The sequence below is a fragment of the Ictidomys tridecemlineatus genome, chromosome 10 (assembly GCF_052094955.1).
Source record: "Ictidomys tridecemlineatus isolate mIctTri1 chromosome 10, mIctTri1.hap1, whole genome shotgun sequence".
In the NCBI taxonomy this organism is placed as follows: domain Eukaryota; kingdom Metazoa; phylum Chordata; class Mammalia; order Rodentia; family Sciuridae; genus Ictidomys; species Ictidomys tridecemlineatus.
The window spans coordinates 28,479,447-28,494,082 of record NC_135486.1 but is presented as its reverse complement, the minus strand read 5'-3'; the positions used below and the strand labels follow the sequence as shown (position 1 = coordinate 28,494,082).

General features: G+C 36.0%; 1 non-coding gene across 1 annotated transcript; it reads right to left on the bottom strand.

The window, feature by feature from the left end:
- Nucleotides 1-3,771: 3,771 nt before the first annotated feature.
- Trnaa-agc (transfer RNA alanine (anticodon AGC)) lies at nucleotides 3,772-3,843 on the bottom strand. The gene has a single exon. It is a non-coding gene; the product is annotated as a tRNA-Ala (tRNA).
- Nucleotides 3,844-14,636: the final 10,793 nt, after the last annotated feature.

Here is a 14,636-nt window from a genome sequence, read left to right as displayed (position 1 = left end):
TTGAATGAATGAGTGAGTTTGTCAGTGTTTACTCCACTACTTTTCTGTTAAATGATTTAGTGAAGGATTTAACCTCTATACTTCTATGTCCTCTTTATAAAACAGGGAAAATTCATCAGAATTGAGGGGTTGATGTAAGGGTTATTTGACTCTTAATTTTATGTCAGTGCAACTAGTAAAATGCAAAATATGAGACAAAATATGTGCAAAAAATTCTGTTAAATGATTTTGATTGCTTAAGCTATTGTCCCACTTGCTTTTCAAGTATCTGAAATTCTTTTTTTTTTTTTTTTGCTATAAATATTCTTTTGTAAGTTAGCACCATTCAAAATGCTATCTGGAATAGCCATGTTACTAACAAAATAGCTCACCTATCACCCTGTACAGTCAATCTATAACATTCTTCTCTCCTTCCATCTTTTGGTGAGTGCTGAGAATGAGATTTTTCTTTTAAGACTTTTTGCCAGGGAAGAGCTTATTTTAAACTCTCTAAACTCTCTTGTATTAAGAGATGGTAATTTTGCAAACAAGAAACCAAAAACATTTTTTTAAGTTGCTTGCAAATAACAATAGTTGTCATTTACAGAGCTCTCCCTGTATGCCAGGAAATTTCATTTTGATTTATTTCACAAATATCCGTTGAACATATACGAGTTGCTAATTCACTTTTTAGGTGTGAGGGTTTTTAAGTGTCACATATTTTGCATTTATTAGTTGCATTGACATAAAATCAAGAGTCAAATAATCCTTATATCAACTCCTCAATACAGATTAATTTTCCCTGTTTTATAAAGAGGACATAGAAGCATAGAGGTTAAATCCCTCACTTGTGGTCCCATGGCTAATGAGTTTCAAAATGTGAGTTGGACACAGGACTACCATATTCCATAGTTAATATGCCCTCCTCTGTTTCACCTGCTTTATTAGTATGACACCGTGGAGAAGCTTTGGATTCATGGTCAGAAGACCTTGGGGAAAAAAAAAATCTCAGCTCACTAACTTGCTATGAGCCTGACTTTTGATGTATTACTGAACTTCACCAGACCTGGGTTTCCCTTTCTGGATAACAATAAGATTGATTCACAGTGGTATTGTGGAAATGAAGTAAACTATTCCAAATAAAAGCCCTTAGCATAGTTCCTGGCACAAAGTAGGTATCTAGTCAATGTCGCTTTCATCAGAATTACAAAGTACAACAACATGACAATCATTCTGCTCCATGAATTAGTGTTTAAGAGTCTAATAAAGTAAGTCATTTCTGGTATCTGTGTGATGAATTAAATGCCACTGGTGATTGCTCCTCATATTTTATTTTCTGAATAATACTTGAGTGGGTTCCTAGAGTGAACCAATAAAGGACCTAAGCAGGAGAGCAGGGAAATGGCAAATTAGCAGAGCCAGAGCTACATCCTGGGCAATGGAGTAGCTGTCATGGTGCAGAAGAGGCTATGTGGGGGTCCTTAAATTGGCCCATGGAGACCCCAAAGGCTGCTGAGAGCCAAGTGGCCCTCCACCTGTTTCCCCGCTAAGGAATCTTCCTCGGCAGAACGATGGCATGACCCTGTGCCCTGATCCTGGTCGTCTTCTCTGCCAGTGTGGAACACCCCCTGCAGATGCCCATGTCCTGCCTGGCGATGCCTGCTGTCGTTATCATTGCTGCCAATTCCAGAAAGATTGCTGACAATTGAAAAGACATTGTTTTGGGAGTCGAGGTTATAATGTGACTCGGGGAGGGTTACTGTGTGACTCTAGCTTCCTATTTTCTGAAAAAGTTGTTTTCCTAAGAACTCAGGCTGCCTGTCAATGACAACTCACCCTTCTTTCCCTGGAGCCAGCAGGCTAGTTAGTCAGTTTGTTAGAGACAGACCCCTTGATATGTACTTCCTGGCCAAAAAAAGTTGGTTTTTTTTTTTTTTTTTTTTTTTACTTTTTAAAATTATTTATTTTTAATGTCCATACAGTACTGAATGGCTAGGGCTAGTTAGTCAGAGTTCTTTTTTTTTTTTTTTTTTGCCCAGGTTGGGGTGCATTTATGAAGTTTTTTCTGGATCTTGGAGATTCTGTAAGATTAAATTCTAGAAAGAAAAAGTATGGACTTCACTGTAAAAACAACAAAAATATTTTCAAACTTTTTTTGTGTATTTCATTTCAACTTAAAAGATGAAAACTTATTTGTAGGCAGAAGAAAGAATGAACATGAATGTAGAATCACAGATAGTAATTTTTCTCAAGCATCCCTCAAAGAATTTTAAAATGAAGAATTTTAAAGCATGATTCTCTTACCTTCTGAAGTGGTTAACTTACAACCTGGACTCAATTGAATTTTTAAAATGCCTATCAAATAAAAATAATTGATCATATATAACATTGTAAGGTTTTATCTGGTTTATAGCTTATTATCTATTTTCATTCATCTATTAGTGAAATATTAATTTTTCTTTGAGACTACCTTGTTAAAAATAAAGAGAGAAAAAGAGAGAGAGAGAGAGAAAGGAAGAAATAGGCTTGTCTAATAAAACCAGAGTGTCTGTCTTCTGTGGTAAGCACATAGAAGTTGACAAAAGGATCTTGACTGTCAAGGATCATTTAAAACCAATGAATTAAAAATCAGGAGGTCAGGGAGAGCTGTAGAGAGATGATAAGGCTCTCTGTATTTGTCTTAACAAAGGAAGTATTAAACTAGAGTGATTTTCTCCTCCGTTCTTCTTCCCCCACCAGGGAGAAATGTGAAACTCAATTTTACCCTTGGTTGAGAAGGTGCTAATTTGTCTGACAAGTTGTTGGACTCCGAGGATGCTCAAGGTATCCTTGATGCCTCAAACCTTCATGCTGAGTGAAGCATGCCTCTAATGTGTCAATGTTTAGGAGATATTCTCTATCTCATTAGGTAAGAACAATACAAGCCACATGAATGCAGATGGAGTTGGAACTTGTCCCCTGTCAAAGAGAAAACCTTCAACTTGTTATTACAAAGGCAATTTTAAACCGCCCTCGTTCAACTAAGTGTTTGATTAGAAATAAACTTTATTTTCTATCTTGGAGAACTTAAAGTGAACTTTCCCCCCACTTGCTCCTGTTCCTTGGGAGGGGTGCTCTTCAAATCCTTCCTTTTATTGATTGCAGTATCAATGAGTATCTATCAAGAAGGCTCCTAAGAGAGATGGCAATGTAAATATGAAAACTCTAATTCCTTTTCTTTTTAATTGCATATTTATTGATTTTTTTCATATACTTTATAAGCCAAGAATTAGCTGTATGAATGACCTTTGCATGTTAACTAAGCCCTAATTGGTAAACTGATGCCTCACGGAGAGAAAAGTCTTGTTGGAGAAAAAGATCTTTTCACAGCTCAGGATTCTCCACAAGTTACGTGGTTCATGATAACAGCAAACACATGGAACTTTTTCTATGGGCTAGGCACTGTTCAAAGTGCTTGCATTATATGGTAACTCAGGTGACCCTCTTTATTACCCTTTGAAGTGGACATTACTATTTTGGTTTTACAGACAAAGAAAAGTGACTTGATAAAATTTATACAGCTATAAAGTGAGAGACTCCCACTGAGACCCAGACTGTCCAGCTCCTCACTCATACACTGTGCAGCTTTCTCTCTTACATGGAACTTCAGCTAGCCATGAAGTTAGATGCTAGATGAGACTGTGTTGTGTAGTGCAGGAGAAATGACAATGTAGGTAGTGAGACCTTTTGGGGCATCTGCTTGCAGCTGAGTTTTCTTTTTTTTTTTTAACTTTATTTTATTTATCTATTTTTATGTGGTGCTGAGGATCGAACCCAGGACCTCCCACGTGCTAGGCGAGTGCTCTACCACTGAGCCACACCCCAGCCCTTGCAGCTGAGTTTTCTAAAGGACAAAATTATACAATGAAGTTTAATATTTACAGTAATATTTTATTATTTTATATATGTTCATATACACATCTATCATGCTCATATTACATAAACACACATATCTTTCATCCTTAGCAATGTTAAGATAAAGTGTAGACCATGCATACAAAATTCGGTTGTTTGATTCAGGTGATGTCGACATGAAGTGAAAATAAAGGGACGGTCCATGTTTCAGCTTATTTGGTGATTCAGATGTATGATCTTTGGTAACTAAATTGTTGGTTCCAGTATATTATTAATTGTCTTTGATTTTGAAGAGGATGGTTACTTCATGTTAATAAGGAAAATAAGATCATCTGTAGAGTCTGATAAAAGGATACCACCTGAAAATGATCATTACATGAACTTTGGTTCTTGATTGCTCTTTGGGCTCTGTAGGGGAACATCCAGAACTTCTGTTACCCACAGTGCGATTCAGACCAAATAGAACAGAATCTCTGGGGTTGGGCTTCAGGCAACAATACTTTTCAGTTTTCCAGGTAATTTCAATATGTAACTAAGCTCATAAGCCACTGACCTAAATGGAAACTTCAATGTAAAACCCTATACCTCTTTCAACCCCCACCATTAAAATAAATAGCAAAGGATTTTTCTTGGAATTCTACTATCTGAATCAGAAATAACAACATAATTACCTGATATTCTAGTATTAGGGGTGTATAAATGCTTTACAACTATAAAAATATCACTGTCTAAGGTATTTAACAAGTTCAAGTGGTCCTAAAACCTAAAAGATTCTCCATGGATCATATTGTAGTGGTAATATGTAAGCCATTTCTTCCTGAAATATCGACCATGGTTACATAAGAGAAATGATATTTTTAAGCATATGTACTAGAGACCTTCCTTTTTTCCCTTGAGGGGCCCCCACCACGCTTCTCTACTTGTTGACTTACACAGCAAACATGGTGTTCATGTGTTCTGGCTTCTGGTAAGTTTAGACCACTGGGAAGTCCAGGTTCTTGACGCCCAGATCTAAAAGGCAAGGGGCAGGGGGCATGGTTTTCTCTTATTCCCTTAATTGCTTTCAAGGTTTCTTCAAACTGTCTGTTTCCCTGTTTGAAGGTCACTGCTGCCTTCGAAGGCTGCCTTTTCTTGGCTCTCTCACTTTCTAGGTTCTTTATATTTGCTCAACCCTGTGTGCCAAGGAGGGAGGAATGTCTTCATTACTGAGAGTCCCAGGTTCCTGAACCATTCCCAGAGATGACTCCACTTTGTTGTGGTTTCTATGAAAACAAACCCTTCTGCAAACATCCCATTTTGACTCAACTGACACAGTGCATGAGAAAAAAATGGAAGTGACAAAAATCTGTCCTGATATCATACTAGTGACAAAGACGATGACAAAAGACGCTGGATTGCCACGTCACCATAATACATACCAGAATCAAGGTCTGATGTGAAAAATATGCTTAATAGTTTTCCAAAAGCATGTTCACTTCTGTTTTTATAGATGAGCTTACAAGTTAAATCCTGTAGTACATTCTGTAACAATTCAAGGATTGATAGCAACAATCAAAGATTTAACAGTAATAATTTAAGGTTACTGTGAGTCTGGAAATCTACATAGTAAGGCTTTTATTAATCATGCTGTCAGAGCAGTGATGGTTGCCTCTGAACTATTTACTATTTTCAGTATTTACCCTGCATTTTCCTACATTAATATCTTAGCTCATTCTATAAACTCTTTGTGGAATTCAAGGTCTTTGTAGAATTCAAGGTCTGCCATCTTTATATAAAGTCTTCCCTGATTTCCTTCATTGAAGGCTCGCATTTTCCTCTATGAAACCCAGGCTGTTATCTGCATATTTTGTGGCCCTTTCTGCTTTACTTTATATCCTGAATTGCATGCCATCCTGGCTGGCTGTCTTTGACCAAGCAACTCTAAGGTTTTGTGTTTTACTTTTCTTATCTATATACTGTGGATAACAATAGTACTTAACTTCCTGAGTTTATATTAAATACGATAGGTAAAGTATTTTAAACAGTGTATGGCACATAGCAAGCCACAAATATTGACTATTTTATTACGGTTGTAGTCTTGTAATAAAACTATTTAGGAAAATGCTATCATTCTGTCATTTACTTAAGGTTTGGACAATGAGAGATTCACCCCCCCCCGCCCCTTTTTGGGTGGTGAGGGGAGAGGTTTGGGCAGTACTGGGAATCCAGGGCCTCCTGCATGCTAGGCAAATGATCTACCACTGGGCCATATCCCCAGTCCCTTTGTATTCTTAGCATTGAGCAAAAAGGCACAGAGTTGGTGGGTGGATAGTTGTTAGTTAAATGAACTAATTATTTAGTGACAAGGAAACAATCTGCTATAGTGATTCAACACATAGGCTCAGATACATATTTCAAGTTTCAAGTCTGATTTCTACCAACTAACATTTGGGTGACTTTGCACAAATCACTTGAACTCAGTTTATCTCAGCCTTCTCATCTCTGAAGTGGAGACGATAACATTATCTCATAGAGTTACTGAGGATTAAATGAGGCTATTATGTAAATCACTTTACACGGTGCCTAGAAGCATATAATAAATGGTAGTATTGTTAAAGGAATCCCAAGATTAGAAAGAAAGTAGTCCAGGGGAGGGAAAAAAAACCCCACATAGTTCAAAAGTACTGTGGTCTAATGATTATTGTATTAAAAGGCCAAAAATTACAGTGAAAGAATATATTCTTGATAGCTAAGAAAAGCGTTTGAGGTGGAGAATTATGTCAGGACAGGGTATCCTTGTATAAAACTGCTATAGTGATGTGAAAAAGATTCATAAAGTCTATCTCTTGCCAAAGGGTACGTCAAATCTGAGATTTACACTTCCCAGGAGTTGTGGATTGAGACACGTGCCATTTATTTGCGTGTCAGTGACTCTATAATCACTCCTGTAGAGACCCGCTCACTTCTCGCTGACCTCCCCTTTCCACTCGGTTCATTCCTCATTACATACCAGATGTGTGCTTGATGAATGGCCAAAAATCTAGGTGAATCAAGAGTGGCGGTCTAGAACAGACAGGAGCCACGTCTCGCAGTGATTCATTCTAATTACACCCAAATCTAACTAATGGAGAAGTCATTCTGGTCAGAAGAGGGAGAGGGATGTGGCTTCATTTTCTGCCTTTTCCTTTTTCCAGAGACTGACCCCAGTGAACTGCTAGAACTTGATAGCCATAATCAATAGCTTGGAAAACAATAAGGTCAGCATTGGAAAGATTCAGATTTTCTGCCTCCAAATGTAATGGAAACAAGACTGGTATGCTGAGCCATTGAGGTGAGTCTGACCTTAACTGACTGACTGATAAAAGACCCTGAGCAGAGGAAGAGATAAAAGAGAAGCACAGCAAAGATGCAGTTGTAAATATACTATCAGCATGATCCTTGGTTCTACTCTGGGAACATGCTGAATCGTTATTTTGCTATTGTATTAAGAGTAGAAAATCCCAGCTCTGCTAAAATGTAGTTTAATTAACAAAGTTCAGGAAATGGATTGCCTACATGCATATGAGTGTCTTCCATTTAAGAGGACTTTATCTGCATGATTCAAGTGCCTATATGTTTAGGTTAATTCCATTGGTTACTCATATCTTCTAAATATTAAGTTCACAAATGATTTTGTAAAGATTAGGGATTAGTATTGTTTACTTGAAAATTCCAACTGGAACTGGTGGTTCAAAAGTCAGATTTTTCTACATTTAAAATGCATACCAAAGGGATGTTGTGGGTCTGCAGATTACTGAATCTGACTGCTTTCAAAATAGTAGGCATTACCACTGTGTCTCTGCAAAACATTTTAAGATTTGATGAGAAAATTTGGAGGGATGAGGGTTAAATAGATTTTGTCTCCAAATCTAGGTGTTATTTCAATCATAGGGTTGATGCATATGAGCTGAAGCAAAGCTCCATATTAGCTACAATGTGTGTGTGGGGGAAGCAATTTTCTGTATTAAAAATATCTTTAAAAGTTTTCTGAATGTACTGATGACTTCAAAAGCTTTCCTGATGAGCAAATGACCCATTTTTTTTCTTCTTTCTCTTTGGTGATTGAAGGGTAAACAACTAGGCACACAGAGAGTAAATTTCTCCTTCAAATGTAAGTGGATTTTAATATTGGATGGGGAAGGGCTTCATAGCATGCATTATGCATTTGTTGAAGACAGATCATTTGAGAAAGAGTTGAAGATGTTCACCGAGGATACGACCGTCAGAAGTAGTCATTTATTTCAAGATGTAAGACTGCTGAGGATATCAGAGCTTACGGAGCAGAGGCTCTGATTTAGGTGAAAATCAAACAATGTGGAAAACGAAACGACATAGAATCTTGCATTGAATGCAATTAGAGTTGAATTTATAGTAGGAACCTTCTCAAGTGTTACATGATTGGAGTTTATTTTCTGAACATGAATAAATGGCTGTCCTGCTCTCTCTCTAAAAGCTAAACTTGTTCTTCTATTTGCTGGGCAACATCTAGGTTTCACTGTTAAGTGAATATTCAAGGAGAGCTGACAGCAGGGGATGTAACCCGCTGTGACAGACAGTTAATGAATATTGCCTTATCCAGGACTCGATTTTCTCTAGAATTACTGTTGTACAGCTGGACACAGTGATGTGGTTACTAGCTGGTTCCTCTGCGTTACTTCAGTTGTAGACTTGAAATTTTAAAGGTATGCTTAGCCTTGACAATGGTTTTGGCCTAAAAAATACAGTTGTTCAATGTTGGCTTTTCAATTTCTACTTTTTTTCTATTATTCTATATCACAGGTGAAATCCTGATTAAAAAGAAAGCTCAAGAAAAAAGAAAGTATAAATTTCTTAATGCACTTTTTAAAAATATCTTTTTTTTCTTAGTTGTAGATGGACACAATACCTTTATTTTATTGGTTTATTTTTATGTGGTACTGAGGATCAAACCCAGTGTCTCCCACATGCTAGGCAAGTGCTCTACCCCAGAACTACAACCCCAGGCCCTCTTAATGCACCTTTAACCAACAAATTTAATAGTATCTCTATTCAGAAACTTTTGAGACTCAGTGTTTGAAATAATTTGGTTTGTGTGTAGTGGGAGTGATTGAGGCCTGTTCTGCTTCTGAAATTTATGTGCAGAGATCCTTTCTATGCAACAATATAAAAAAGGAGTCACTGAAGAGCAGTCCTCTGGTGCTCACCAATGTGAAGCCCTTCAAGCTAAGTCACTAAAGTATGGTCATGATTGACATGATGCATATTGCCAGCAGTACCTCTCATTGCTCAGATATCATCTTATTATTAAGAGCTTCGTGAAGATGCTACTACTTATAAGAGATGGATGGACATTTCTAATTTGTGAGAGTTTTCAAGAATATGGTGCTCAGTCATTATACATAAACTAAAAATTGATGACTTTTAACAATCTCTGCATATGGAACCAAATATAACATCCTAAAAACCAGGATGCTCATTTTCATCTGGGAAGAGTGATTATAGAAGTAACTGTTAGTAGAAATAACAGCAATTTCATATGAAATATGAAATAATATATAAGGGCTAACCCAATATAAAAAGCATGTCCTGGGATATCTGCAGATCAGTGCAGAGATGCCAGTCCCTGAGCAGGTTTTGTAAAGTTATAATGGTGACTGAATTAAGTGTTTAAAGCTATGAGCTAAAGTTTCCACACGAATAAAAACCACCTAGAGATAGTGTATGCTGCAAATTCATTAGCATGATTTTTGTCGACTGTTGTAGCAGTTCAAAAATGATCTTGAACATTCATAGGAAACTGAGGCATAAGAATTATATAATATTCTGAGGGGTTACTAAAATACTCAGGATTTCAAAATATTCACAATAGTATTCATCCATGCCTAGAAGGAAAGACAGACTGAGTGTAATATGTGAATAATTCCATTATATTGTCTCAAAATGTTTTGAGACTTTACCAAACATATTGAGACTTCTATGGACTTCTAAGGATAATAAAATATCACCAATGATGTTGAAAGCTGTGTTATTAGTGACAGTGTGACTTCTCCAGAAAAGTGTGCCCTCAATTCTCTAATGTAATAATAAGCACAGAGACATTTGAGAAGGAGCTCAAAGAATCTATATCCAAAGCATTTATGACAATACAAAAGCCCGATTTCAGGAAACTCTTGAAATATTTCCTAAGTATCCACTCTTCTGAGGCAGGTGTGGTTTCTGGGGGAAAAATCAATAAGATTCTCTGAATTTGGCCATTAGACCAATTCATTGGAAAGGGAAGTATTTCTTTCTTTTTTTTCTTATTTTGGAAAAATATAGAAAATCACCAAATCAAGCAAGCTTTCCTCAGAACGATTGTATGTGTTGATAATATAATTGTACTGGTATTGAAATCTAGTGAACATTAAAGTCATATTAAGTGCAGATTCTGAATGTATATTTTTTAAAAAACAACATTGAGGAGGAAAAGTTTACTTGCGGGTAACAGTTTCAGAGATCTCAGTCCATAGACGGCCATCTCCATGGCTCTGGGCCCAAAGTGAGGCAGCTCATCATGGTGAAAGGGCAGAGCAAAGCTTCTCAGCTGGTGGTGGGGCCAGGAAATAGAGCCAGGGAGGGGATGGGACCACTGGGAAGATGCACCCTTTTGGGGCACCACCCAATGACCTGCCTCCTCCACTCAAGCCCCACCAGTCTGCAGTAACCACCCAGTTTATTTAACCTAGGATGGACTGATTGGATTTCAGCTTTCACAATTCAATCATTTCACCTCCAAACATTGCTTTACTGAACACAGGAGCCTTGGGGGGATACTTTATACCCATATTGTAACACTAATATTGTATATAAGCTTAATAAGATTGTCAAAACTGAGCTATCACCATTAGTGGGATACTCCTTACTAAGCAATAGGTTTTATTCAAATTTCAACAATTTTTTTTCACTATTATCATTTTCCACAATCCAATCCAGGATCTCACATCGAGATTATTTCTGTTATGCAATAACAGTCACAGTTTCCAAAATCTGTGATAGTCTTTCCTTGTGTTTCGTAACTATTAGTCAGCTTTCCTGCAATATAATACCCGAGATAGTCAACTTATAAAGAGGAAAGGTTTATTTTGGCTTACAGGGTTGGAAATTTTAGTCCATGATCAGTTGGTCCTGTTGCTTTTTCACCTGTGGTGAGGCAGCTCATCGTGGTAGAAATGTGGCAAAATCACTTACTTCATGGCTGGGGTTAAAAGAGAGAGGAAAAGAGTTGAGTCCCATAGTCTCCTTCAAAGGCATGCCCCCAGTAACCTACTACCTCCCACCACACCTAACCTCTTGAAGTTTCTACCACCTCTCAATAGTACCAAGCATAGGACTGAACCTTTAACCCATGGGTCTTTGGGAAACATTTCAGATCCAAACTGTAGCAATGACCAAAACACTTTTGAAAACTACCGGCCAGATATTATGGAAATGTACTTCATATTCAGATTTATCTGATGTTTTCCCATGATTAGATGGTGGTTGTGCATTTTTGGTGAGAATACCACAGATTCACTATACTCTTCTCACCGAATTTTCCAGGAAGTAGGGTGTGGTGATACATCGTGTTATTGCTGATGTTGTTGTGTTTTAGTTATCCCATTGGGATTTAGGTCATTTCCTGGTTGATTTTTTTTTATAATTTACATATGTTAAAAAGGTCATTATGCATGGTATACCATTCTCTGAAGTGTTGTTTCCTTCTCCATAATTATAATTCATAGCATTTCTATTATCTTCTCATTCTGCCTCTTCAGTCAACCCACCCTGCTGACTGCTGATTTAATTCTGTTCCTGTAGTTTGTCTTTGTAAAATGCATTTAATTTTCTTCCATATTTTTGTGTGATTCAATTTTGTTCCATTTTATTGCTGAATAATATTCCATGTTTGGATAGATAATAATTTATCTGTTCACCAGCTGAGAAAATCTGTTTTGGCGACTGAATAAAGCTGCTGGGAACATTTTCAAACAGGTAAGGTTGAGGCTTATGTCCTTGTGTAAGGATGTCAGTTTTTCCAGTGTTATGGAATTGCCTTGTCCCTTTCAGGAAAGTCAAGCTGACTGTGTCTGCATGTGTCTAGTTCTGGATTTCTACAGACCATTTTGTCTGTCTTTTTACCAGTATGATGTTGTCTTTGTTTCAGTTGCTTTATGGTATGTCTTGAAACTGTGTGGTGTGAATTCTTAATTTTGTGCTTTAAAAAAAACTTATTTTGGCTATTCTAGCCTCTTTGTCTTTCCATATACATTTTAAAAAATAGCTTGCCAATATCTGTCATCCCTGCAAAAACAAATGAATAGACAAATGAGTATAAAACAATCCAGACAGCTTGGATTTTCATTGGGATTGCAGTGAATCAAAATACTTTCTTTACAATGTTGTCCAATATTATAATACAATATTTTCTAATATTAAAATATTTATGCAATTACTATACAACTATAATATACTTACAATAAGTGCAATACACTCATAATACAATTACAATATTATACAATATCATAGTATCATATAATATTTCAACAATGTTATAACATTGAGTCAGTTCATGACCAAAGATATCCTTCAATTTGTATACATGCTCTTTTTTTTTTTTAAAGAGCGAGAGAGAGAGAGAATTTTTTTAATATTTATTTTTTAGTTTTCGGCGGACACAACATCTTTGTTTGTATGTGGTGCTGAGGATCGAACCCGGGCCACATGCATGCCAGGCGAGCGTGCTACTGCTTGAGCCACATCCCCAGCCCTGTATACATGCTCTTTGATTTATTTCATTAATATTTTGCAGTATTCAGCATACAGATTATGCTTGTATTTTGTTACATTTATAATTCAGTATTTCTTTGTGGGGGCACTATAATAAATATCATACTAAAATATTTTGAATTCTAATTATTCATTGCCATTATTTAGAAATATCTTTTATTTTTGTATATCGATCTTGCACTTTGTGATTTAGATAATCTTTCATTAGTTCTAGTAGACCTTGTAAATTCCTTGGGATATTCTTTACAGACAGTTGTTTTTTATTTGTTCCTATTTCTGTTTTTCTCTGTTTCTGTCTTCTTTGAGGTATTTGAGCATCTTAAGAATGGTTTTATTTTGTCTCCACTACTGACTTCTTATTTATACCTCATTGAAATTATTTTAATAATTACCACAGGATGTACAATATCTACATCTTATGTTGCATCTACCCCAACTATTAGATATTGATTTAAATGTAACATTAAGGACTTTACAATGTATTTTGCCTATTCTTCTCTCTCATACTTTGTGTCATTGCTCTTATACATTTTACATTTACATATTCTTTGAGGACACATTGCAGTTTTGATAGTTATCACTTAGGAATCTAAAATAAAAAGTTTTAATGCCTTTATTCCATATCCAGCACTCTCCATTTCTTTGTGTAGGTCCAGTTTCTATTCTTGTATTTTATTCCTTGTACTTGATGAATTTTCTGTAACATTTCTTATAGTGTAGGTTTGTTGGCAGTCAATTATCTCTGTTTTTAGTTTTGAAGGACGTTTTTACTGATACTTCATGGCTGAAAAACATTCTGGCTAGGTACAAAATTTAGAGTTTACATGTGTCTTTTTCCCTTCTAGCATTTCAAAATGCTTGATTCCATCTTGCACTATTTCTGACAAGAGCCTTGCTGTAATTTCTCTGTATGTAATACACATCCCATCCCCTTTGCAGTCTTCAAGATGCTCTTTCTCTTTTGTTTTCAAGAAATCTGAGTATGCCTGGAGAGCCGCTCTTGTGGTTGCTAATTATTTTGCTTATAACATCATGAGATTCTTGGATCTGTGTTGTAATGCCTGTCAGCCACAGGAATTAAAAATTACCAGTATTATTTTATCACTTATATTCTTTTGTCTCATTCTTTCTCTCTTGGATTTCAATTATGTGTGTTGGACTATATTATAAGTATTTTTTTAAAGTATCACATCTATCACCTGCAGTCAATTTCCTATATTTTTATTTATTGATTTTTATTTGACATTTTTAAATGTTACAGATTGAAATTTAAAAATTAAAAAAATAACTAAAAGTGGAAGTTTCTTATGTTGTTCCTTCTCAAAATAAATAAATAAATAAAAGAAAACTTTCTAACAGTTTTGTGTATGTCCTTCCAATCTTCTTCCTATTGAAAAATAAATATATTTCCTATTTTTAACACATATATTCAACTCAATGTATGGAAGATAATATATTTCTCTTATTGCTTATTTCATTTTATGCAGGCCATCTTGTCACATAGATGCATACAAATTTATCAGTCTTTTTAATAACTATATTGTATTCTATTGTCTGGATGAAGGCTTATTCATTAATGACCACTTGATGGACATTTAAGAAGCTTTAATTTATAACTATTAAGAACAATGTTGTAACAAATATGAATTGTAACATGTATTGGTTTTCTTAAGAAAGTTTTCCACCAAATAAATCCTTAAGTTTGGTAAGGCATACATTATTTTGAATGTCGATGGACATTTTCACACTTATCCCCAGAAGGGTCAGACCACTCTCCATTACAACCAGTAGTGTATGCAAGTGTCTATTTCTCCTCCATATTGTTCCCAAATAAGCTTCCTGAAGTTTACTCCAGGGCAATGGATGCAATTGAAATCTTCTGTACTGTTGCAGTTGTGAAGAACTCGGTGGGTGTTTGAGGCATGTTAACTTGGCATTACCATTGAAAGCACACATTGAGA